Source organism: Bombus fervidus, chromosome 5 (assembly GCF_041682495.2).
Source record: "Bombus fervidus isolate BK054 chromosome 5, iyBomFerv1, whole genome shotgun sequence".
Lineage (NCBI taxonomy): Eukaryota > Metazoa > Arthropoda > Insecta > Hymenoptera > Apidae > Bombus > Bombus fervidus.
In genome coordinates this window covers 13,671,564-13,697,916 of record NC_091521.1, presented here as the reverse complement: position 1 = coordinate 13,697,916, position 26,353 = coordinate 13,671,564, and the positions used below count along the sequence as shown (strand labels likewise).

At 42.0% G+C, this 26,353-nt stretch overlaps 1 protein-coding gene across 3 annotated transcripts in view; it reads right to left on the bottom strand.

Annotated features, from left to right (window-relative positions):
* Nlg-4 (neuroligin 4) overlaps nucleotides 1-25,483 on the bottom strand; it is a 263,284-nt gene extending 237,801 nt beyond the window's left edge. For 2 of the 3 annotated variants that reach the window (XM_072004517.1, XM_072004516.1), the window contains exon 1: nucleotides 24,734-25,483. The gene's annotated coding sequence lies outside the window, so the exon portion shown is untranslated. The remainder of the gene's footprint in view (nucleotides 1-24,733) is intronic. The other variant, XM_072004515.1, reaches the window with a different exon arrangement.
* Nucleotides 25,484-26,353: the final 870 nt, after the last annotated feature.

The following is a 26,353-nucleotide window of genomic DNA, read 5'->3' as shown; positions in this document are numbered from 1 at the left end:
TTTTAACGATAAATTGCAGCAGTCGTAGTAATTTCAATTTGCGGATAAACAGATGATAAAATACTATAATTATTTTGGTTGTATCAATTCATATTTTACTCGCATGCTGTGTGTTATTAATTTAGCAACTAATAGCTACGAAAACTATCCTTTTGGGGATCAAAATCCATGATCGCTTTTTGGGTCAATGGGTGCGACGCTATCTATGCTCATGCATACGCAATACGTAACGCGCAGAAGTATTACCATCGAGCGAATCTGACACGTGTATAGAATTTTCGTCGTTCGGAAAACCGAAGAATTCGTATGTACGTCTCAAAGACCTTTTGAAAATTAAGCTCTTGAAAAGCCTCAATCTCCGTGAACACCGATATTGGGGTTTCAACGAAAACTCGTTAACGGATCCAAGTTTTCTCAGGTATGTGCGCATATAGCAGCTTTTTTATTACTTTTTTCTGCTCTTTTTTTAAAGCTCGTCCCTGTTCTGTTTGAAAATTCTTTTCAAGGTCTCTATCTTTTTCCAACTCGTCGCAGCCTATTAACTTTTTGCAAGCCACCGAAGCCGGAGAAATTTTTGCAAAATCCGGCTCGTCTGGCTTCCGCCTGGTCGGCGAACAGAGGACCAGACGGATCGATAACGTGTAGGCCGTATGCAACAAAACGCTTCACCCTTTGCGATCGGTGAAAGTTCCAACGGGAATGTTCCAGCCGACTGGCCGGCAAATTTTTTAATCGTTCGTTTGTTCATCGTGAAACTTCGTAACAGCAATTTACGTTGCTGAATCCTCGTGTCGTGCTCTCTCCATCGACGCGTATCGAGTGCTGTTAGTTTTGATACCGTGCAATCGATTTTACAATGCTCGTGAACAATTACCAGAGTCCCTGTGCTTGTACGAGTAAGTTAACCAACGTTTGTAAGTGGCGTTTGTATTACTAAAAGATAGAGATTCTCGGAAAACGCAATTATTCGATGTAACGTTATAGATCGTCCTCTGTTCTTCGCTAGTAACTCTATGCTGCTATACGATAAATTATATTTATGATTATGTGACGTATCAAAACCCACAAATTAAACCTTATGCGACAAAGGATGGAAAACATTTTGCAAATCAAAGTGCAATTATTGCAGAGAGATATTGTAGAGATATTGCAGAGAGGAAAACTTGAATGGAAAGGAAAAGCACGAAGGAAAGGGCACACGTTACAGAACATACAGCATATGAGTTCGAAGTAGAACTTGGAGAGTTTGGTCGGAAAGACCGGCGAATTAGTGCAGAAACTTTTCAAGCCTGAAAGTCATTTCGAATATTGGATTTGATCTCTCATCGCGACGTCCAGGCTACAACTTTCCCAAGCAATATTCTATCGAATTACCGTGCGCTCCCAATCGGCAAGGTGCTCGTCATGATGCATTGGAATTAGGTAGAAAGTCGTTCCCTGCAAAAGCGACCTGTCTCACTTGGGATTTATTTGATTCGTAGCTCGAATCGATTGTTTCGTTTGATATTCTCTTGTGGCGTTTCCTTTTTCACATCCTTAATTCTCTTATATTTCCCAACGAAATAAGACTATATGCATAGAAGTTATTCTAATCTTATACTCGAAAATCATCGCAGTTATTATTTAAAAACTGAATGCAATTTAATAGAACATTTTGTGCTACGTGAGCTACACTATGGACATAGAGATAAAAATTTAAATTTGGATCGAACAAAATCCAGCCTCTGTCTCTGTTACGTATGGATTAGATTTGGATTAGATTCAGATTAGATTTGGTTTAGGTTTGATCTAGGGATGAACGTAGCGTTAAATTCAAATAGGCTCGTGATCTAGGCCTGCATGTGTGTCTCAGTTAGGCCTCAACTAGGTTTGAGTTAGGTTTACTACGAAACTAACAGATTATTGCAAACGTTAGGTCTGTCGTGTCCCTATTTCGTTGGTCTAAAAATATTCTTTCCAATCGATATAGAAATTTCAGAACCTTAAGCCTACGATTTCTTTGGCAGAGTAGTTTCACCGAAAAGTCTTTATATTCGCTGTACTGCGATTCGAATATTATAGCTTAGCTTCGCGAAAATTCAGACACGACTGACGCATCAGGAATGTAACATGCATATGCGTACTTGTACCTTTATATCCTCCCTAATCTTCGTGTATTACGACAAAAGTTTCGATTCATCATCGAAATCAATCTTGATAAGCAACAGTTACTTTTGAGACTAATAATTTGTCCTAATTAGCATCCTGGGACGACATGCAGCTATTTAAACTAAGAATTTATTTATTTATTTTTAATCTGCACACGGTTACAATTAGGTCTAAGTTCAGGAAGAAATGCTTACTTTGATGTATTGCAAAACACTCTACTTTCCACTACCTAACATTCGATAGACGCATACTTTATCCCAACGTTGTAATCTTCATAAAACTTGGTCCGAAGCGAAGGACAATTTTCGCATTTCTCTTTCAAACTTCTGAAGCAACATTCATCCGGAATGTTATTAGCATTTTTACATGATTCGCATTTTTCCAGGAGCGGATGGAAATGAGTAGCCGAAAGCGAACCGCTGGCTAAACAGTAGGTGGTCGGTTGGGCCGCTTGTTATACCAACTTCCGGCATTATCTAAATTACTTTGTACTCGACTGTGCAGAAATTATAGCAGATATCGCAGAGTTTCGACATTAGAGCGCGGCCTCAATGGAACAATGCCCTGAAACGATAAAGATGCGGCTAATTCCATTCTGGCTTTTTCCGAAAGATCCTACCGTTCAACTGCCGCATTTCCAGTACCAGTTACCTGGCGAATCTTCTTCATGGAGATAATGTCACGGAATTGCTCGCCTGCGGCGTTCACGTAGATAATTAAAATGATTTTACGCAGGGGGACTGGCCATGGGCACTCTTTAATTAATGCATGTTACTCTAACACGCAAGTATCCACACGATCGGACTTTATTGTATCCGTCCAACATGACTACTGCTCGCGGCGAAAATTTCGATCAATTTGCACTCACCAATTAACAACTCCAATTACTGGTCACGATAATGTCGAAACGTCAGGATGTTCCTAAACCAAAGGCATACGTGTATAACATAGAACGTTTGTTACAGTTCGCAAGTGATTCTGAAGGTTTAATTGAATGAAGATCTGCACATACGCGTCGACTGAAACTGTTCCTCAAAGACCTCTTAAGACGAAGATCTTGGAACCGTGTGAGTGATAGGCCGTATTCAATGCTCTGAATTATGAAATTATGTATGTACTTTCACAAGATTATTTATAGATTACGATGGAAATTAAACGAGTTATAATTAAAAAGTATAGGGGATCCAGGTTTCCTCCGCAAAAAGACCATAACTCTTCGCAGGCTTGTAACGCGGTGGTAACAGCCGTATCGATCGGCTCACCTTGTCAAGGGGGTCTCGAAAAATTGCGCGAGAAAAAACGTCCCTCCTCATCCTTCGAGTAGACGGATACGCGAGAGATCGAATAGGTGGGTCGGCTGAAAGGAACGAACGCGAAAAGATGAAGGGGAGAAACAGGGGGAGGGCAGGACAAAAACATGGAGGAAAAGTAGAAAAAGCCCGGATGAAATATGGGTGAGGAGAGTCCGGAATGGGGGTGGTGGAGGTGGCGAGCAATGCTAAGGCAATATCACAGTCGACTAGCGACGGCCCGAACCGGCATACTAAGCGAGTTGGAGTGATTTTTAAAACAGAAGACGGGACGCCCGCGGGAATCTTAAATAACCGTCGCGGCTGGGCACAGGGAAGAGTGGCGGCCGAAGGGATGAGACCGAGGAAAAGAAATCGCAACGTCGTCGAGGAATATTCGAGCGAACGACCGCGACGGGAAGAGTGACAGGCCGGGAAATTGGGAAATTGAACCTGAACCCTTTTATCGAATGCGAATGCCACCCGAGATACTGAAGCCTCTCTCGCGTTGCCGCGCCTCGATTCTCAATGCACCGGGATTCGACTGACATCGCCCCTCTCCCGTAGCTTGGCTTCACGATTGTTCGTTGGTTCAATTAAACGGTATTTTAGAAACTTTTTTGTACTTCCTATTACTTCGAGGAACAATCAGCGCCGCCAAGTTATTTTTCTTAGCTGTATGGTTTCTTGAATATATTTGAATATACTATTTGATCAATCCGTATCTTTGTGGCCTCGAATTTGCCCCAACGTGCTGATATTTTGCAATGATGCATGAATCTGAGATTTAACTGTAGTAGAAAGGGTTGAGTTAGACATGGATTACCTATCAAGTTTGGGTTAAGTTTAAGCCCGGATAAGCTTTACGAGGTATTAGTTCTGCTATTAAGTTCGGTGTATTCATACGGACTAGGATATACACAGGTTTCCCCGAGATGCTCAGATGTACGGCTGTCAGACAACGCAGTAGAATTTTAAATATCGACGGTGAAACCGTATAGAGCTGGGGCTGACATGGTGAAATGATGGTTAAGAATTCAAAACATGGGAAAATATACGGAAACGCGGTACACGGCCATAAAATACAGGAGTAGCGTGGTACAACTGAAAAATGATGCATCAAAAAGTATGAAAAATTCTAGTTTCGAGAGAGTTGCAATACAATTTACGGGGCACGAAATTTGAAAAGTTAATGTTTCCACGTCGTCAAGCGAAAATGTTTGAAAATCCGTCGCGTCCGCGGCAAAAAATTCGCAAGTGAAATTGCTAAAATGTCCCAGCTCGTTAAAAAACTACAATGTGTGTTTTCTATGACGATAATTAATGTTCCAAGAATCACGGCGAATAATAATATCATAATTGGAATATCAGTGTTCTCTGGAATCTCAGATACCCATAAATTGATTTAACAATATTTAATCGTCGATCTCTTGATATCTGCGTTTATTATCACAAAAGATTCTATGATCTTTCTCATTTATTCTGTTTCATCGGATGCACAGTTAAGGATCCTTGGAAAATTGCAATCGCCGGCAATGGACGTCTTTGAAATTCCTCCAAGGGTTTCCAATTCCCTTGGAAGACACGTCCTGGCAATTTTTCCTCAATGAGGACAGAGTTTCGAACGAATTTTCGGTATCCGGCTTCTTCACTTGTCAACGCCTTATCCCTTCGTATCCCCTGTCCCTGGATCTTCGAAATCGTGGCAGATTTTAAATTTTCATATAATCCAGAGAACTCGTTGTTTCGTCCTGATGAAGTTTCGTTCGATAGAGTTTCTGAAATAGGACAGTTCGATTCAAATTTTCCAAGAAGCTTCTCCGATTAATTGACTCTTTCTATGTATCTACGAACTGTCTTTGCCTCGTAACCTTTAATTAGATGTGACTTTTCGAAAGCACGTTGGACGAGTTCGTTAATTGCATTGGAAAGTGTGAAATTGTCAAGAAAATTATGCAAAAGCAATCGATCGGAAATATGAACAAGTAAGCGGGAAACGCAAACAAATAACCAGGTTATGTAAATCAACAATTCGACAGTATAAACATACGGACGAAAAAAGTTAACAAACACATGGAACGAAAAGAGTGTACTAAATGTTTTGCATTATGTGCGCTCGAAACCATTCGTCTGAACATACATCATTGTCTAACATAATCAAAAAGTATAAGAGAAAGGAACATGGTAAGATACAACGCGAACTAGACATCTCTGAAAGAATTCAATTAGAACGAAGAAAGTTGTCGAGAAAACTCACTTACGTTATACCATTTTTCCGACTTACACACAAAGAACGGAGCTGCCCGCGATAGTTTCAACGTTTTTCCACCTTCGACTCTTAGATGTTGGCTGTTTCTTGTATTTCAACACGCATAAACACTTTTAAAAAAGCTACTCTAATCGAATCGGTTTGGTGGTTATTGGCGATTCAAACTTCGTTCGACTAGTGCCATCGTTGTCATCGATTAGCTGCGTGACTTCTATTTTCGTAACATACGCTATCACCTTTCGAAGAGACTTACCCGAAACAACGTCGTACATCCGAAAAACTAAAGTAATAAAAGCTACAGGATACTTTTCTGCGGGATGGAACTTTCGTGAAACCAACGACTCAACAATCTCCCTTAATAATTAAAAAACTTTGATGCATGAGATATCTTCTTAATATCTGATAATCAGTTGTGACGTCTTTTCAGCATTCAACCTATTAATTAAACGACCTTTGCCGTAATCTAAGTTATTTATTATTTTATAATTCATGCAGAACGCGTCTATTTTTTACACGGTTAAGAAAGATCTATTGCGATCCTTTGACTTTTCCAAGTAATTCTATGCACCTACGATCTCTATAGAAAGGGCTTCCGTTACCGCATGACACCACAATGTTACGCAATTGTTCCATTTCAGGAAGTAAAAGTTCAAAGGATACGGATGAAACCCACAGCAAGGTATCATTTAACCATAATTGATTCACGATAGACGTTCGATATATTTTTACAGCCGACCAAGCTACGTTGCAATTTTTCATTTCAATCTCACACTCAACTAACATTTCCATCAACGCTGTACAAAAGAGGAAACAAGAATCAACCTATCTTCGATCAAAAGCAACTTCCAAACCCCGCCTCGCTTCTCTCTACGTGACTACACGCGCGAGCTGATCGCGCTGATTCGCGCGTGAACGAGCTGCAAGCGTAACCGTTGCTGAATTTCAACGAAGATCCGGCGTCGTCGCTTCGGATCCGGCGTTGGCTCGCGATGAACAAGCGCAGGATGCTCTGTTTTTAGGCGGCCAGTCGTTTCCTCGACTTTCGTCCGGGGCACGTAATGGCCTGGATGCAGCGCATTCGCGTATTCCAACCAGTCGGTCCTCCTATCAGCTCCGACCGTCACGCGTCAGGAATTGCAAATTAGATTCGAGCGATTTACTCCGAGCGTCTAACACGGAGACGTAGAATCTAAGGTAGCCCAGGCCCGAGGTATCGCTCGCGTCCTCTCTTCCCTGTATCCGCGTTAGATTCCACGGATTCCACGATGATTGTTCAGAGGGCGAGAGACGCGACGCCAGCTAAACCGGAAATTTTACTTATTTCCCTTAGAATTGCTACGTTGTTCGAAAGAAACGACCGGAAAAGAACATCAGGAAAAAACGGTCACAATTGCTTAGAGGAAGGTTTTGAAATTTTTATTTGCCTGCAGTAGGTATTAAAAAATCGTATCACATAATTCGTATTGTATCGTATCGTATCGTATAATACGAAACATTGTATCGCATAATTTCGTATTTGATTTAGGAATAACAGAGTTAACTTATGATCCGCCATTACATAGTTTGCCGAAATAAACACACGTGTCTTGTATGGTACAATTTCCGAGGTGAAGTATTAGGACCTTTAATCTTCGAATGGCCGAATAGCAATCGTTGTTGTTGTTTGCAGCCGGTCAGTTGAAATATCAGAGAGAAGGGGATAGCTAGACCGAATGCCGTTCAAATTGCAGCCATTACCCCGATTGGAGTCACTTCGGATATTTCCGTGTTTTTGTAAGATTCAAGAGTCGACTACGAACATACGAAACGCAGTGAAGTTCGAAGACCTACGCTCTTAAAATTCCATCATAGTTTTTTGTTCCCGAAACTCGTCAGAAGCTACAAACGTTTTCTCTCATTTTTACCATAGATTCTGCAAAAATCTCCCAACGAGTAACGCGCTACTAATTACGCAAAAGTAATCTCGAATCTCGTTAATTTTTCCTAAGAAAAACTATGTGGTAGAAAACAAGAGCTGTAGGTGGAATCAAAAAGAGATATACGACGAGCACCGCAATCGATAATTTTTATATCAAAAAGTATTTACTGCAATTATCATGGAACTACCATCGCTAAGAGCAGCGTAATCTTGTACCGGTAGACAAAATTGGTTTACTTCGCGTCTTGGAATTAACTTTCCTTTTAAATAAAGTGAGATTTTAGCGCGTCGAAGAAATGGCTCGTGGGAAACTCGATCTTCTTCATCTTCTTCGATGACTACTCGACTGTACTTTTTAGTCCCCATTGCCACCATTCCGAAGCATGTAGTTCCTTTCCGTCAACTAGTAGTTTATCGATCACCGCATCGAAGCGTCGCGAAACTACAAATGAGTTTACCCTGCAACTCTCGCAAGAAGGAAAAGAAGATTGATCGAGCGCCTGACCTACGCACTGTCGATTCAATTGGTCGCAGAGCCTCCTAGTAATAAATCATCGAGCCGCGACATGTCGCGGAACGACTCGTACGAGGCGTGTTCTTTATCCGCGCAAAATCGGCCAGAATAGAACAAGGCGCATGGTTCGACCCGAAGATCGTGACAGCTTTGGTGAAAAGCTTTAGAAGGATGATGGACGTTCGTGTTATTTATAATCGGGCCAATCGATAACGATGAATCTCGAGTTAAAAAAGACAGGAAAATCATTTTGCACCGATGCAGCATCAAATGAAGAATATATTTCTCGTTTTGCCTTAAAAATAATTGTAGCGACAAGGAATTGTTTTCAATTCGTTTTAACAGTTCCATGTCGTTTGAAGAATGGCTTTGAAACACGCGCAACGTTAGCTGGTTTCTGGCATCGAAATTTATTGAACGATAGAACGGTCGAAAGGAATTTTTCAATCAAACGTAGCATTAGTTAGAGTAGTTTCCTCTCATTATCGTTCTAGCATGCTGTCACCACTACTAATGCTTTATAAAGCAAATTTAATTAGCTTTTCCAATTCATCGATTAATTCTACGTTAATTCTATGTTAATATGGTTGAAAACATAGATTAACAAGTATACATAGCGTATAAAGAATTATATAATACAATTAGATATTGATCAAACGTTATCTACCTAGGCGCTTGCACGCAAACTCTACTAAATACTTAGTAGTACAAACAGATACTAATTAGACAAACATTGGAGTATTCACTCTGCACCTAAATTCTCGCGTATCTGTCTTTGACCAACGTTAGTTTTTATTACACCGATAAAGCATGATTGTGTCTATTGAAAATATACGTGTCAGTCGACGAGTTTCCCTATTACTCCTTCATTCTCAGTGACGATGAGGAAACAGAAAGTGCGATTCAACCACACGTTACGTATATCTGAGAACGTTTCGGATGGACAGGAATGCGGCAACTCACGTTCCTTGCTTGCATTCCAGAAGCAGGAATGTCTCGGCTTGAGCCGCGAGATGTAAAATAGGAAATGAAGTAAACTTTCGCACAAACAGAGGAATAGAACGTCGAAATTCAAGTTCCGTGACAGGATTCTTTTTTTTTTTTTTAATTCGGCTGCGTTTTCCACGTCTTCGTAGTCCAAAATCTCGTTTCTCAGCGACGCGTTACAGAAAAGCGATGGGATTTAAAATGTATGAGCCACACCGCACGAAGCGATATTTTATTCAAAAACCCGAGCGACGCCAGGAACGCGTCACCAGGTATTAGGATTCGATAATACGGCCGTGAAGCGTTTTTAACACTGGCGTAAAAGCCAGAGGAAGAGAGGGTTTTGCGCGGACCTCGTTTATTATGGGCGCGGCTCGTGCAAGGAGCGGTTCCGCAATTTCAGCGTTGCTCCTAACGAAATTCGGAGCTTAAGAACGAAATCCAATTTGGCCATTTGGGCATGAAGCGAGGCCGCGAACCACTCCGCCTTAATGCGATTTGCGATATCGCGCGCAGTTTATGGTAAGATAGTCGGCGTCCTTTCGCGATTAGAAGAAAACACTAAGGGAAGACCATAAGGGCGACAAGTTTCCTCGATAATTCTATTCTTTTTTTTTTTTCTTTTTTTTGTATTTTTGGTTTAAGATCGTCATACGTAATATTACAAAATACAATGGTAATATCTGAAGAAACTAACGTCATTTTCCAACTGGAAGATCAAACACCAAGTTCTTTCTCGCCGGTTAAAGAATTCTTACTATTTCAATTCGCATTTCCATTTCTATATCTTCCTCTAACCGGTCGTTCTAACGAAGTGGTGGTTTCAATTTTGGGGGAAAATCCACCGCCAAGCGGTAACCACCCCAATAAAGAAAACTCTCGCCCTCCCCTTCGGTCTCGTGTCGCTCGATTATTCACGCCAGTTGATCCCAGAATTACACGGACTCCCGAATAAATTTCCGGCGAATACGTAACGAGGATTCGGCCTTTCGCTGCCGATAGAGCCATGAATTTCTGCGCAAATAGCCGCTTATTATCAAAGAGGATCATCGTCGGGCGATAGGGCCGATGCAAGGAACACCGATGCAACACGCTTCGCTTGTGCAACGTGTTTCTGGCCAGCTAACTTTGTTACCCGATCAAACAAAACGTGTAATGCGATGTTAAATCGTGCGGTTCGATCGATCGGATCGAGCGTTGCGCCTTGTAATCGGAACAGTTCTTGTACTGTCAGGAGAATACATATAGAAGCTTATGATTATCATAATTGTCAATAAAACAAGCTTTAACAGTCTAGCGTTTTTCTTCCACAGAAATCATCACCGTTTTTTGCTCTTTTTCGCTCTAATTAAACGTTCAAATCGTCGTGCAACCAGCCGAGTTAATAACTCGAACAAGAAGTTTATTCCATAGCTTTATAAAAAGCACATAAATGTTCCAATTTCCTAGCTATCACGGTAATCCATCTCGCCGTTTATGTTACCAACTCTCTAAGGAATAAAAATCGGTAACCGCGTTTAAGATGGGAAAATTGCGCCGAAGGAACACGAGAGATGGCAAATGTAGAGACGGTACAAAGGGGGTAAACGAGAAACGAAAGTGAAACGCACGAGATTCCAAACGGTTTGCCGCAAAAGAAACGAGAGCGCGAGCTCAGTGGATTTTCTGTCACACAATTCCTTCTTTTGCTAGAGTCGAGCAAGTATGCAAGTTCTCACGTTAATTAGAAAATACAGCAAACGGCGAAAGGTCGAGATGGCGTCGAATCACGGATCGTCTGGTCAAAGGAAAAAAATTCTGAGCGTCGGTATGCCAGAACTATCCGGCGGTGAATTAAAATACTTGGCAAACGACGAACGTTTACCCTGCGCATCTGTCCGCTCGAACTTTTCAGCGAATGGAAATTCACAAATCATTTTGACCAGCTGCTGGCGAAAGTATCGGAAAAGAAGAAGGAAAGGCACGAAAAATATGAGAAATATCTAGAGTATCTGGCGAGTGAGTTACAGATTCACTTGCTTTGACTCCGCGTACGATCACAAAACTCATGGCTGTTCGACGTTTGGTCCCTAGCCTTCATCCAATTTTCACTCCCAATATTGCTTCTAATGCACGGCGATCTTCAAGTTTGCAGTTGCTAGTGACGCATGAATAATCCAATAACTCACCTCAGAAAACTGGGTTATCGCACGACATTCTCGTTGGAAAGATTTCGTGTTGCGTTGATCGTTATTAGATGAGAGAACGATTCGAAATAATGCTCCGATTTAAATCACTCTTATCAACATCGACAACATTCTATTCCTGGACATGTTCAAACAAAAGAAGAACTCCAGAATTACGTACGCGAGCAAAAGACAAAAGGTAACAAGCAACGCGAGAAAATCGAGCGAGTAGGTACAGATTACGTGTTCCACGAGCAGATTGCAGTCGTTGTGTCCGCTGGATTTATTAAGCAGCGTCATATATATTCGGCTGTCAGACTAGTGTGGTCCACGAACTGAAGAATCGCTTCCGATGACGAAAGAGGACAATCGCTACTAGACGTGCACACAATCGGCTGGATACTCCAGAGGAGCGCAAAAAACGGTGGCTGGCATCGATCAAACCTAGCTTCACGTTGTGATAAAGTACCTAAAACGAACATAGCTCTTCGCGATAACTTCTGCGAACGTAGGAGAGGCGGGCTGACAGAGAGGTACAAGACGATGAAGACTGCACCCGTCACGTGTAATTGCGATTCGATTAGAAGCGTAAATCACCGATCTTCGTTGCGGTAACTGACCTCAGCGATTTCTACTCTTAGCTTCGTCCCCGATCGTCGTTTATAAAGCTACACGAACAATGGCGAAATTGATGAAGAATGAAAACAACCATGTAATAAGATTGGTAATAAACTCGAATATATCAAAACTGGAATACATTTGTACACTGAGTCAGACAGAAAATAGATGAATCTAGACGATACCAGTATTTAAAAAAGATGTTGAACATCTCCAAGTGTTCCTAATTTTATCAACGTACTGAAGTGATGTTTAACAACGTTTTTATCACTTTGTATAATTACCTACGAGCTGTCGCTCACTAAGTTAATTCGTAAGATAAGATAGGTGTATGGATCAGGCCCAAGGGGAAACTCCATGTCTACTGATTACCGATGTGCCGATAAACCAGGCTACCGGTTTATGGCATGTCGTTACTATCGAGCGTGTAGAAGCGAGAACCTAACAAATTATCCGGCCCGCGAACGTGCGAATTCGACAGCCATAAATAATTTCAAGATCTCGACTTTCAGCTTCGACGAGACCCAGTAGACGGTGTAACGATTATTTAGAAATTTTCAAAAGTAGCAATATCTGACGTCCATGTCGTAAATCCGAGCAACTTAATCGTAAGAGATCTAACAAAATATTTTCAACCACAGGTAAGATAGAAATATAAAGAAATAGCACGTTATCGTACGTACAACGCAATTCCAAGTAACAACGATCTGTCTGGGATCAACAATTTTTCCTTGTAATCAATCGCGTCGTTCAAAACGTGGGGGGGGGGGCCAGCATATAATTCTCATGATTCTCAAATAATCCATCACCGACAACCTTCTTACCCCAAACATTCTACTTTCGTTAGCCAGACATTTTTTCCATTATCCCTTTTGGAGCAAGGTACTCGCGAGTTGATCGCGTAATGCAAACTTACGCTTTAATCTCAGTCTTGGTCTAAAGCTTCCGGACGGTAATCCTGGAACGACATGGAAATATGAACTCGTAAAGCTATTGAGCAACCGACCGGAAACGGACGGCCATGTAGGTGTGTAGCGGTGCTCGGGACAAGGGGCCACTAATGCTCCTGCGAAGATTTATCGTCACACGCCGCTGGGAATGTTACGTAAGGTTAAGCTCAGGGTCGAGGCGTTAGGATTCGACCTCACCCAGCGATCCCAATGGCGTTGCACTCGTGTAAATCCCAACAAGTCGCTTCTCTTTACAATTATATCACGCAAAGAGTCTATGAACTTTCGGAAACAGCATTTTCATCTTTACATCAGTTACAAGGTGACTTCTGGTTTGTAAATCATCACGGACTTACAGAGTTTAAATTGCACCGGACCGGCTAACTAATCCGGAAACTAAGTACTGCAACACGTTATTAAGCACGCCGTAATTGTCTCGAGTTGGAATTTTGCTTGGTTGGGAAATTTCATGTACTGACAGTGGGAGTTATTCGAATTACGCTACTCTGTAGAAATATTTTTAGAACGAATGTTTCGCAGTAGACGAGTAATTCGTGATCGTTTTATTTAATAAATAGATCTCTTACATGGTCCCTAACGTTGATCGTATCCTTCACGGTACGATTAAAGTCTCTTCTATCCTATTCTCGTACTAATCAAACTTATCGTCTTATGCATTACGCAGTATACATTACCATCTTCTTCAGTCGCATGGAACGGTGGTCTGGGCACAAACTCCAAGGATTACCTGGACCGTGTTACGTAAACGTTGGTCAGGAAACAAGACGGTCGGAGCCGAGTCAGGGACTTATGCCTAACTAATCATTGCTTTGGCGATTAAAGCGGAGACACGATCGAGGAATGCGAACTCTCCTGATGATTCTCCAACGGGTAGCTCCGTGAGCGAACTTGGCCGCCGCGCAACCGACCGCAGATCCGCTCTTCCGTAAAGTTTGCATCAAACGGGTGCTCTAGCTGACCAGAGCATCGACGAAACTCAGCCTGTGAACTCTCCTAATGTCGTTTACACGTCTGCCTGTGGAGGTTTTTCAGGCCACGGACAAACAGAGTCCACTAGCCAAACAAGGAGGAAGAAGGAGGAGATGTAGCGGCAGTAGCAAAGCAGAGAGAAAGAGAGAAGGAAAAGGGAAAAAGCGAACTGGCTAATTACAGAGACTTCTCTGTTCGGGCTACTAAATTTGAAGCAAAGCTCGCGCGTTGAAGCGGACTAATTGTAGTGTGAATGATTTACCGCCATTTATGGCTGGTCTTCTTACAAAATTGCCGAACCAGGTATCACGGCTTTATGCTTCTGTGATCATCGCGAGTTGGAAAGTTGACGGACCAGTTAGTTTTCTCTCAAAGTAATCGAAGAAACGGGCAAAATTACTGATTGAATTGCTGATTGAACTAAAACGTACAATAAACGCGAATGTTGGATAATATTTGTTTAACGTAGACAGACGATGATATCGAAGGTTTGTTTTCAGAAGTGTAATAACACGACGCTTCGCGCGAGGTTCGTTTAAAGAGCGCATCATTCTCTCCTCTTAAATAGAAATCATGCGATAGAGTGCAACGTTACGCCGCTGTTTCACCCGCAATTGTGTTACGCGTCGATCGAAATACTTAAAATAGTACATATAGTAACAGTATAGCGCGTAAAGCAAACGAAACGAATACGAAATCTACGTCGTTCCAACGCACAACTACATGTTCGTCTGTTTAAATAATTTTATCGGTTGTTCAGGTAACAGAAACGAGAATCAGAAACTACGTTGCAGGTGTTCATGTCGACCAGAAAAACCTGACAAAAACAATAATACGAGAAAACCGCACGAACGCCAGGAACAGATATAAGCTGCCTATTAAATCCAGCTTTGAGTCCGAAACTACCAAAAACTAGTCATCGATAAAAACTGCACGATATCTCCATCGTTCTGCCGCATAAACTAGCTTTGTCAAACAATTGTACCTTTATATACATTGATGTTAATCAGAGTTGCGAAAAGACCAAAGCAGAAATTTTGCGTGCTAAACTTCCTGCCGCGTACACGTTCAACTTTCGACACAGATCTCGATAGATTCAAGTTTCGATTTTACGTCCCGAGAGAATTCGGCTGTCCCGTTTATCGCGGTTCACCGTCACCACGTATTTCGCATTATGGTCGATCCCGGCTGCCTGCCACCGGAAACCTGACGATTTAAATTTAAACGAGTCCGCCATGATGCGTATGTGCGTCTCGTTCAACCGCTCCTCGTTTGTGGTAAGATTATTCGCCACTTGTTTCATGGATCATTATATGCGTTTTCGAGTTCAGAAAAGCGAAAACCGAGTAGCCTTCAAACCGCTCTACCGCACGTTGAATTGCCCTTTCAGTTCGGTTGTAGGGGAACGAAACCGTTTCAATTCCTAAATTTTGAATATGCAATTTTTCATCTAAACTGGTTCTCGACCAAAACTAGGGAAATTCGACATGGATTACTGCTCATAACCTGCGATCTTAGAGTAAGTTGCGCACCCTTGGTAAAGATCATAGGTGATACTTCTATTAAAAAGTATTCTATTAAATATTACGCCTTTTTCATAGAACCATTCGCTTGAAGATGCGATAATAATATCGACTTTCAGCACATTATAAGCTCTCAGTCTGTTTATAAAAAAGGCACCATGACGCAATTAAGGGATAATAATATTTCCATCGACAATTTCTTTGAAGTTAAATCTACGCTGAAGCAATAAGCGATATACGCAAGGAATCGACGATCGTGTGCATTATTCGACCGCAAATCACGCGCATTCTAGACATCCTCGGCAAACCGCGGCTGAGGCGTTAATTTTACTATTATAACACTTCTATGGAAGGCGGTGGAATCCCATCTCTGGTAAGCGGTATGCACTTGCCGGAGAACGAAGCTGCCAACGACAGAAGTCGATCCGTCCCGACGTTTCAGGTAGAATACTGATAAAGGAATTATCTCGGCGATATTCTATAGCGCTGTACACCTACGACATCGTTTCTTATAATACCACCCCGTTGATCCCGCCAAGTGCGAAGGTAAGATGTTTTTGCCAGCTGAATCTTTCACAACACGCTCGAAATCCTTGCGGAAAGCTGTTTAAGTTGTAACCCCTGGCTGAGCCTAGTATCTGTTTGATGCGAGGAAATTGCGAATAGGATTTTAGGGGTGGATTCCTTAACATATTTCCTTTGCCGTCACACTTAACTATCTTTTTTTTTCTTTTTCCATTGTGCATTACTCTAAAAAATAATACGACAGGTAGGTCAGTGGGCATAACTCCCCTCTAACGATATTCAAGCATTAATATTCACCGAGAATTTGGTAATTCGTTAGAGTGCGCGGTCACGACATCGTAAAGACGACGGGGAGGCTCGTAAACATTGGCGAATTCATTTTCCCTGTTATTCCCTCATACATATTCGATGGTCTAAGTGAAGGGACAGGCGGCGCGACGGGGATTATGCAAAAGTAGATATTCGCACGTCGTTCATACAGTCGATCTCGCGATCGTAGGACCCTCAAACCTCCGCACAGACGCGTATGTGCTAGTAATCGTTTAATGACGTTAAACGTCGTTCCATGATCCGTATTCAATTAGCGCTAATTCCGCTGGCGAATAAATTTGTGTACAGCTTTTAACAACCAGCGCGCGCTTGTTCCAAACAGGAAGACGGACGAAAGCGATATAACATATTAGGTACTATAATTAATTCGTACCGCTATAATCTATAACGCATCGATGCTAATGCCATTACCTGGTTTGAAATAGATATCTTGAACATGGTAAAAAATTGTTGCGTTGATCGACAGAAGAAATCGCTAACTAGCGAAGGCTGTTAATCACCTGCATGATGACTATTAGATTATGCCCAGAGGTAGCGTATTCGAGCATTCCTCACGTGTAATTAACACGAAGCACTGAGCATTTCGGAAGCTCAGTCTGTACCGAATACTCGAATCAATGCGTCCCCTACTTATTCATTTCCTTTAATCAAAGACAGCAGCCTGCGAATGTTCTATGTAGCGAAACACGTTCTCTCTCAAAGGATTAATTTCCCTGGGATTATGCTCCAAAGAATCTTATATTCGCAGATATATATTGTAGTAGTCCTCGGCGGAAAAAAATGTATTTTATCTAATCGATAGATGTAAATTTGTGAGAAATCTTCTTAATTAAGCAGATGCCAATTCCTCCCAGCTGGATTATCATCTACACGTTTCCCAGTTCCAAACTGCCCACTGCAACGAACAATTTGCATCTTAAGAAGCCACGGTTGACAGGTATTCCCTTGCAAGGTATAATTCGTCTTCCTTTCGCCGACAAAATTTGTTAGTAGAAACGTCGCCGTGGAGTTTCGGCCCAGTTCACAAAGATCCAGTCGCGCAACAATCATCACAGAAAGAGAGACGACAGTCCCTTCTATGCCGTTGCTTGATGCAAGACGAGGACGGACGCATTGTGTTAAAATGCCCGTTCCCAGGGATTGGTCCGAAAGGAGCTTACTACGTGTACGCAGACGCGGCACGCCAGGTCAGTTCCGCATGGCGGATAGACGCTGGATTTATTGCTTTTGTCGCGGAAATCCCTATGGCACAAAGGCTTGGAAAAATTGCGGGATGACGCGACACACCTAAAGGACCACCGACCGGCCTTTCCTTCTTCCCGGATGATGCATTGGAAATTAGTGGATATCGCAACTTCCTGCCCGTTGTTTTATCGTAAAATCTTGTACAGCGGAATCTGCGAGCATAGATCAAATTTCAAAACGAAGAATTAATAGAATTGCACAGAGAATCTCGTGTTCTACTTTGAAGAATCAAGGTGATCGAACTTGAAGCTCGAGTATGTATCTCGAGCGTGCACCAGCATCCTCTCCATCCCTAACATCACGACAGAGAAACAATTCCATCGTAAATATCAATGACTAGAGGTTGCGCAAACACGCGGTCCATCAGAATTCATCGGCATCAGAATACTCTCTGTTTCGCTGTCTCGCTCATTCTCTCTCTGTTTCCGTCTACTCGTAGAAGATAGGATCGAGGACATTTCCGAGATGTTCTCGAAAATCACCGGAGTATCTTGAGGCCGATGCTAATGCCCTGATGCGACATCTGCACCCTCGAGACGTCACGCAGATATGTCGAGTATCTCCTGGACATTACTGCATATATGCGACGGCAGACATTTCGCGGCCGGAGCAAGAACAGCAGGAACAAGTGGAAGCTCGAGTGCCGGATGGGGGATAGAGGTTGGTGGGAGGACAGGAACGTGTTATTGCACGGCGAAGAACTCATCAACGTGTTCCAGGCCGCGTGTTCGTGCTCGTTCGTGTGCACGTAGACCAGGGCTAAGCACAAAGGCATCAGCCAGCTCGTCGAACCGCTCGCGAACTGAAAATCCATGTGGCTGTGAGAGATGTATATAGATAGGAAGCTACGGTTACGTGTTCATCCTCTTCCTGTCTTTCTCTGCTATATGTGTATGTACATTGTACATTCTATGCAACAGCCGTATCTTAGTCTCTTCACCGACGAGGAGCGTTATCGCCCACTTAAGGCAATTTACTTCTCGGATCACTTGCCAAAAGCGAAAGGAGCCGAACGATCGATGCCACCTGAGAGACGAATTCTGAGTTATCTTCTATATCAAAGGCATTTGAAAACGTTCCTGGTGATCTTTCACTCTAACCATATACTCTACACTCCACCTGGCTACTTCTACTGCCACGCTATGTCTGCTACCCCTTTCCGTAATAGAGACACCCAATGATTTCAACTAGCAGCAACTTAACTCGAATAATAATTCTCTCTGCAAACAGCCACGTGTAACTATCTCTCGAATCGTTTCTTTTTCCAAAATATCCGACACGAAAAATCGAAATGGATCCTCCTATCAATGGATCTTCCCTTAAAATCGAAGATATTAAAGAACCACGTGGATTCCGTTTCCACCAGACGTCTATTATTCTCAATTGACACAGTAGAGAACGAGCGAATAATGACTTTTCCTATTCTTTCGTACAGAGAAGAAAAGCCAGATTAGTCGGCATCTATTTTTCTTTTTTGTTTTTAGCACACAGAATTGAACACGATATATCGGCTGCACTCTGTTTCGGAAATCACCACTTTGTCAGAGATCAACATCGAATTCGAACCTTTATTCGTTTACGATATCAGATTTCTACGAAGAAACGTGAAACTCTGGGAGTACTCGATATTTATCAATTTATGAAAAGTTTTGAAATATTACTAGAAGATAAACTAGAATAGCAACCGGAAAAATTGTAGACGTCAAACTTTTCCATTTCTTTCGAAAGGTCTATAGAATTCGTCTATTCAATAGAAAATTCGTGAAACGTCTCGACATTGGCCCAAGATGTGCTGGATTAAATGTTCCATCCAGCTCTGTAGTCTCTATGAGAGACGATCGCTGATTTATAGAAAAAGTTGCCGGATTGCTCGAAAGCTTATTTGGTGGGGTGCTTCGAAAGCTGCAAGAGGACTTTGCCGGAGCTCGATGACCCGCGTTCAAGAAAAGTTTGTCGCACGGAAGAGCCTCAAAACTGTTCCAGGTTCTCCGGTACAGAATTCGAGGGTCAGCGATCGAAACACAAAGACCACAAGATCGATGCAGTGTCGAAAATTTTACGATTTAATTTCCATCGGTCGTGACACGCGATAGTTCTATTCGTGACTTCCAACTAACATGGCAACTGGCCAAACGCGAAATGCACGAAATGACATGGCACCACCGCTCTTTCTCTCTTCGTCCTCCAGTGAAAAATGTTTCGTTTTACAGTCTAACTTTAGATCACCGTTTAAGCAACATATCGTGAACACGACCGCTGAAAGCTCCGACGATTTCTGGCCGATCGAACTTGGCAAAACACCGTAGCAAAACCCATCTACTCTCCTCCCGTTCGTTCCTAGAATTGTTTTACCGTGATTGTTGCACGAACATTTAGGGACCAAATGTTTTTCGACGTTTATCGACAACTCACGAATGATGAAGCTTTGAGAAATACAATTTTCCACAGAGAGAAGAGATTTTAATTACGACGACAATAAACGACGAGGTTTTTACACATTCTATGTGTCAGAAGTATGAAATTTGTTTCGTAAATCCAGCACAGCAGGAAATTATTCGCTTGAAATCGTTATTTCGTTTGTATATAGTAATATAAAGTACTTTTGAAAACGTTATATTCGTTTTGGGCATCGTTGTCTATTAACCAAAATGGGTAGAATGGATTCCACGATCGAGGGAGCACATCGAAATCACGAGAACGATCTTCCACTAACCGGTTGGCGGCGAGTTACGATCGATGGAACAGTAAAAATAATCTCTCGCCACGCGGAAAGCGAGAGACGAGATAGCGACAGGTATGGCGAGAAAAATAGAAAAACAGAGGAACAGGGGAATGGCCCATAGCGTTGAAATTTTAAAGCGACCGGGGAACCAACGACGAGGTCATAAACTTTCATTCCGATTTGGTAGTGGTAGAGAAAGGTGAAAAATTACCGACTGTACTCAACTCTTTGTCTCTCGATTCGTTTCGCACAGTAGAACTTGATCGAGTTCGATTTGAATCGAATCCAGCACTTTAAACATTGGTGAGAAATCGTCCTATCGATTTGAATTTAAATGCTAGATATGATGCTTCCATGATTCGAAATCGAAATTTCACGATTTGAGACGAGTTTCGACAAAATTTCTCAACTTTTGATACTACCAGTTCGTTCATACACAACGTTCATTTTAATAGCTTTCGCGATCGTACGCGATGATCACGTTGGACCCGCCCGTTTAATCGTCGTAAATGATGGCGTGAGTCCAATGGCGATTTCGACGATAGAACAAAATTTCTCCTGTCTACGTATAGAGAACGGCTCATTTATCTTCGACGACACACGGTGGAGCATGGATTACGTGCTTCGAATGCTTACGATCCCTTCTGTCGGGGATCTCGTCGGGAAAGTGCCGCAATATTCTCCGGTGTATGTTAAACTTTAGAAAACAGGCAACCTAGAAGAGCGGATTTCAATATCTATCGTTGAGACATCGATGGAACAAGAAGTGTTGGAGTAGCGAAGCTTACACGTAGATATGCAGCAATTTAGGTGACATTCCGCTCGAACAGACACAAAAAATGATTAAAAACGAGGAAATACGGTACTTAACGGAAGGATTAGCTGGTATCTTGATGCTGGCCTGAGTATTCTAATCGCGAGGTTTATCGATTGTAGAGGGATTCGATGGTCTAGTGGTCTACCGATAGAGATGTACAATTATCGAGGACTCTAAGGTTGAAGCGGTGTAGTCATCAAGTGCTTCGTGACTGAATATTGCAGTTAGTTGAAAGTTCTAATTGCGGCGTATTATCCACTTTGAGAACTCTAATTGCATTTCCTGCTACTGCAGCTTCTGAAGATTCTTTCTGCTTCGATTGCCGAAACATCGAGTACCCTTTCATGACAATTTTCAAAAGTGTTATTGCTAATTATGTGCTTAATTGTCGCGATACTTCAATCGCCAAATAACCGAGTCTGCCAGTCGAACTTTCAGCGAAATTTAACAAAACTCTACCAATTCATCCTGTACTTTATATACGTTATTCGATTCGCATAACTCCATTTATATTCCATTGTGCGTTTAAATTCCAAGATCCTCGAATCCTTCTAAACTACGAACTGAATAAAGCTTACCGTGGTATGGTATACACACAAACCGCAAGTTTTGATGAAATGCGTCTCTCCAACGATGACTCGAGTAACTCGAGTTCCTACGTCTCGTAGACAGGAGCATGCGTCTCAACGACAAGACTGAAGACGAACTGCCTCTTTGACTTTGCTCTCTCTAACCTTTCTTTGATGGCTGCTTCACGACTTCGTTCTCCTGAAACGGATTGCTTCTCGCCGCATAATCATACCCCAGGCTTGTTCCTTTCATTGCCGCCTCCGCTCCGATATTGATTCAACATCCCCTTTGTTTTGTTTGATCTAATACCAGCCAGCGTGAACGCGAGACTTAACTTTCCGGCCCAATACACTATCCCTCGAAAGATATTGCGTCTGTATCAATATCCAGTTCTGATAGCGAACGGTTGGGATATACCAGTGGGAATATTCCCTCGATATATCGTGCCGATATTTGTCCTACGTTTTATCTAAATTGACGTCTCAAGCGACGTTTTTGCCAGTTTTTTTTTTTTTTTGGTACTACCGTTAAAAACAAGCGAATTACTGCGAATTTTTAAACGAACGAATCAAACCGTATAGGAATCAGCTTACTGTGCGGTTTAACAAGATTCCCGATATTACTTTCTATTTTTCGAGAACATAGCGTTTATCGAGTTCCATGTGTATCTACATACGTTTAGAAATACATTAATGATATCGACTATTGAATAATGTAATTAAAATAATTCCATGTGCAATTATGAATATTCTGAACATATCATTTCATTTCGGTAACCCTTTCAATGTATATGGAATATTAAATATGTCTTTTAAATATTACATTGCATTGTGTAAATTAATGGATTTCAATTCGGGTGTATGTAACCATGTTTGTTGTAACAGAGATTCATCCGGTATGCAAATATAAGCAACCACAAAAATATAAATATTTGTCGAGACCATGCCCCGTATCTCGTCGATCAAGTATGTGGATAAATTTCCAAATAAAAACTGTATCGAATCCATGCGTATTTCGTGTTTTCAAAGGAACGTCTTGTACGATAAATTCGAGAGATTCTTAAACTGCGTCCTGAACAACTACAGTGGTTGACGTTTCTCACATTTTCAGACGTTAACGTTCCGAAACGGACAAATCGTTGTGTATATTTGTCGATAAATGTTTGGCATACATTTATAACTCGGATGAAAACTTGCAACTTTCCATCGAATGCTCGACGTAGTCGACTTTTAATTTAGGATGTTTCACGTTCTAATGAGGCGAACCATAAGCAAAGTATAAGTTTAGTATCTCGATCGCGGAGTTCTTGATATCGATACTATCTAACGATACACTTGAATGATTAATCAAAATGAATCATGCATCAATCAGATATGAAATATTAAACGTTTCGCTACCAATTATTCCAAGCTTCACAGCAATTGTTCAATATTTCACATAGCACTGATTATAAATTAAAGCATGTAGTGGAAATCAAATCAGCGATATAAACTAAATTGAATGAATTTTGGACAAACGTACACGGAAAAGTACTACCGTGTTTTATAACGAAACGTTGCAATTTCGGAGCGTCGAAGAATCCTGCTTCGAGCTTGCGACTATGACATTCGGTACATCTCTACCAATCGAATGTCTAACTAAATTTTCAGTAGACGATGCTGTATCGAATTCGACTCGATTTCGCGTTTCGATTCGACTATACAGCGCAAGGAATCTAAGTCGAACTCCTCTTATGTGTGTACGTAGTTACACGGAAATACGGTTGTATTTCTCCAAATCTAGTTAACAAAATTTGCCGATGCAACATGCACCATAAACTACACATATCTATAAAATGTAAATAGCGAGATTCAGTTCACTTGCAGGAATCTAATATCGGGAAAGCTAACAATTGCTAGCAACAATTTTTGCGACTGATAACAATACAATAAGTAATATCGTTCGACCATTGAACGCTAGATTCGAGAGTCTGCCTTGTCGTATACCGAAAGCATCCACTTCGTACTCTCTTTCTTCCCGCTTTACCAAGTAAGCGACATCGAAATTCTTCACGTCGAAAAGTTTCCGGCGCGAGTAATTAAGACCTTACAGGCGTGTAATGGCCGCATAAATCGGCCGGCCGTAACTTGTAATCCACTTTCGAGTTCGCGAGGAACATCGCGCCACCACCGCCACCTCCGCCGCGTTACACGTAAATTTCCCTGCCGGTTTATGCAAATTATTGATGGAACCCAGGGCTAATACATTGTCGCGCGTGCAACCGGAACCGCCGACGAACTCACACATTTATACAAGGGTAAAGGGGGGGAGGGAGAGAGGGAGGGAGAGGTCTGGGTGTCGATACATTTTCCGAAGGAATTACGAAAGCTCGCCTTCTTCCCCTTCCATTTAAATACCGCATAATAGCCCGATAAATAAACATCGCGCGATACCATAGCTTCGCAGACCGTGCGAAATTTATTTTCGACCGAGCTGGATCGAAAATACGACGCCAAGGGGGATGAGATCTGGAATAGAGCTTGTATGGGTTGCGATCGCGGGACCGATGATAAATGGTAATATTACCAGATATAATATACTATCGTGTTGAAAACTGGTGAAATATGATTTTCGGTTTATCCCCTGTAAAAAACACGTGTAGAATATGATTAACTGATCGAGTATATGATAAAATATCATATCGGCGTTCGGATTGAATCGCTCTTTATTTGAAACACACTGTACACACGTGTGTATGTATAGAACGACGATAAACAATCGAACAAATTTTGATAACCGCTCTAGAAGTAACGAGTAGAGACGTGACCAAAGAGTCGCAAGAACAAATGGTATAAAATATCGATGGTAGGACCGTTCGATGTATAGGCATAATTCTCGAATCTCAAGCGGCCGAGCAAAATCAGTTTCACGCAGACGCGCCGAAACTTGAACGCGAACGAGTCTCCGAGGCCGAATCCATCACTGTCAGCGATCCGATTGCATTAGAGAGACCGCGGGGCGGACGATCAATTCCGAAACATTCTTACCGTGTACCAAGTACTACTCCGAATACCGTACAGGCGACCGGGCGTTTCTGCTAATTAACCTGCGCACCTAGTAGGCTATCGAATCTACCACCGCAAGTGTAGAATTACTTTGTTGTCTCAGACTCACCTTCAGATGCTCACGATGCTAGCTCCGCGGTGTCTGCACTATACAACACAGATACACACGAGGAAGCGGGGTATGGTAGCACGAAGCACGCGATCCACGAGATTCCAATGTCGAAGGGTAGATCGAAGCTATGTTTTCGATACTCTTGTCGACTGTTGCTGAACGATTCGTGCTTGATTTGCTTAATAAATGCTTCGTCGCCACGACACTGTTTCTCGGTTCCCGCTACGCGAATCACAGCTTCACGAAAATTATCACACGACACTGATGACCAACAAGCGAACACAATCACCGAGCGAGAGCAGCTCTATATATACATATACATATGTATATATGTAACGAGCGTGTCACGTTGTCGTTCCACGATAGCCGGATTGTTCACTGTTCGCGCGAGTAACTCTATCGTTTGATCCAGCCTGTGCTGCCAATGAGAAGAACGTTTCCGGCTTGAACAACAGCCTCGAGCGGATCAAACGTCATCTCGTTGCAGGAACCCGTGCATCGTTCCGTCACGTTATTGCCGATACGTACGCGACGTGTCGCCGCGATCTGTCTCCGCGACAGTACACGATATCCGACTGAAATATTTCGAAAAGTAACACCGATATGCGCAAGACGAGGGATATATGAACACTGTGGCACACCGAGGAAACACGGACACGGAAACAACAAGCCAAGTAACGCGGTACACAACACGTAACGTCGCCTCGAAGCTCACGAGACGGACTACGGTACGAGAATGAGAAGCTCTGCGAGCATTCGCGCATCGCGACGCCAGAGACACCACACTATCCCCGGCGAGGCGAAGCGCGCCACGGTCGATTCTGCGGTTCCCACCTACCGACCGAACTGTACCTACCCTTCCTTATAGCGGTTCTTTTAATTTATGTTACACATTTGCCTTTTTTTTGCCAGCCATTTATTTTCGATGATCTTCCTAATGTCGTTTCAAGTTTTTCGGACAGGAAGAGAAATTCCGTTATGGTTCTTGAAAATTTCGCACCGCTATATTTTTCAGTTTTCATTTTCGGTTAGAATCAGTTTAACATACATCTCTGTAGTGTAAATATTTACTAGCTATTGAAAGTTATATATATATATATATATCCTTTGAATTCTATTCATTTTGCGTATGTTGAAAGTAACTGTTTGGATTGAACATAGGAAGGATAATTTTCTATTTGTTCATGTTTTAACCCATACAATTTTTTGTATCTGCTAAAGTTCTAGATGAAGCAGTTTAGTGCAATCCATTGACATCTTTGAAACAGGATGACATATTCAAGAAAAAATACAAAATCTAGTCTTGGATAGTGAAACATCGGCGAAGCTGATCGAATCGCGCCGCGCAGACTCCACTAGAGGAGAGACAGCTGGTATTGATTCAGTTCTACCAACGGAAGGATACTTTTTGGTAACTTTGTCGTATATCTAGGGACACTAATACGAAACACTTACAGATTGAAGTTCTTCAAATAAAGTTCAATCGATTTTCTTGCATAAATTTTACAAAAGATACTCTTTTTGATTAGAAAAGCTGAAAGTAGCTTGATAAGTAGATTTACGTTCGGATCATTAATTAACTTGCTCTATTGAGATCAATGGTTCAATGTATTTTGA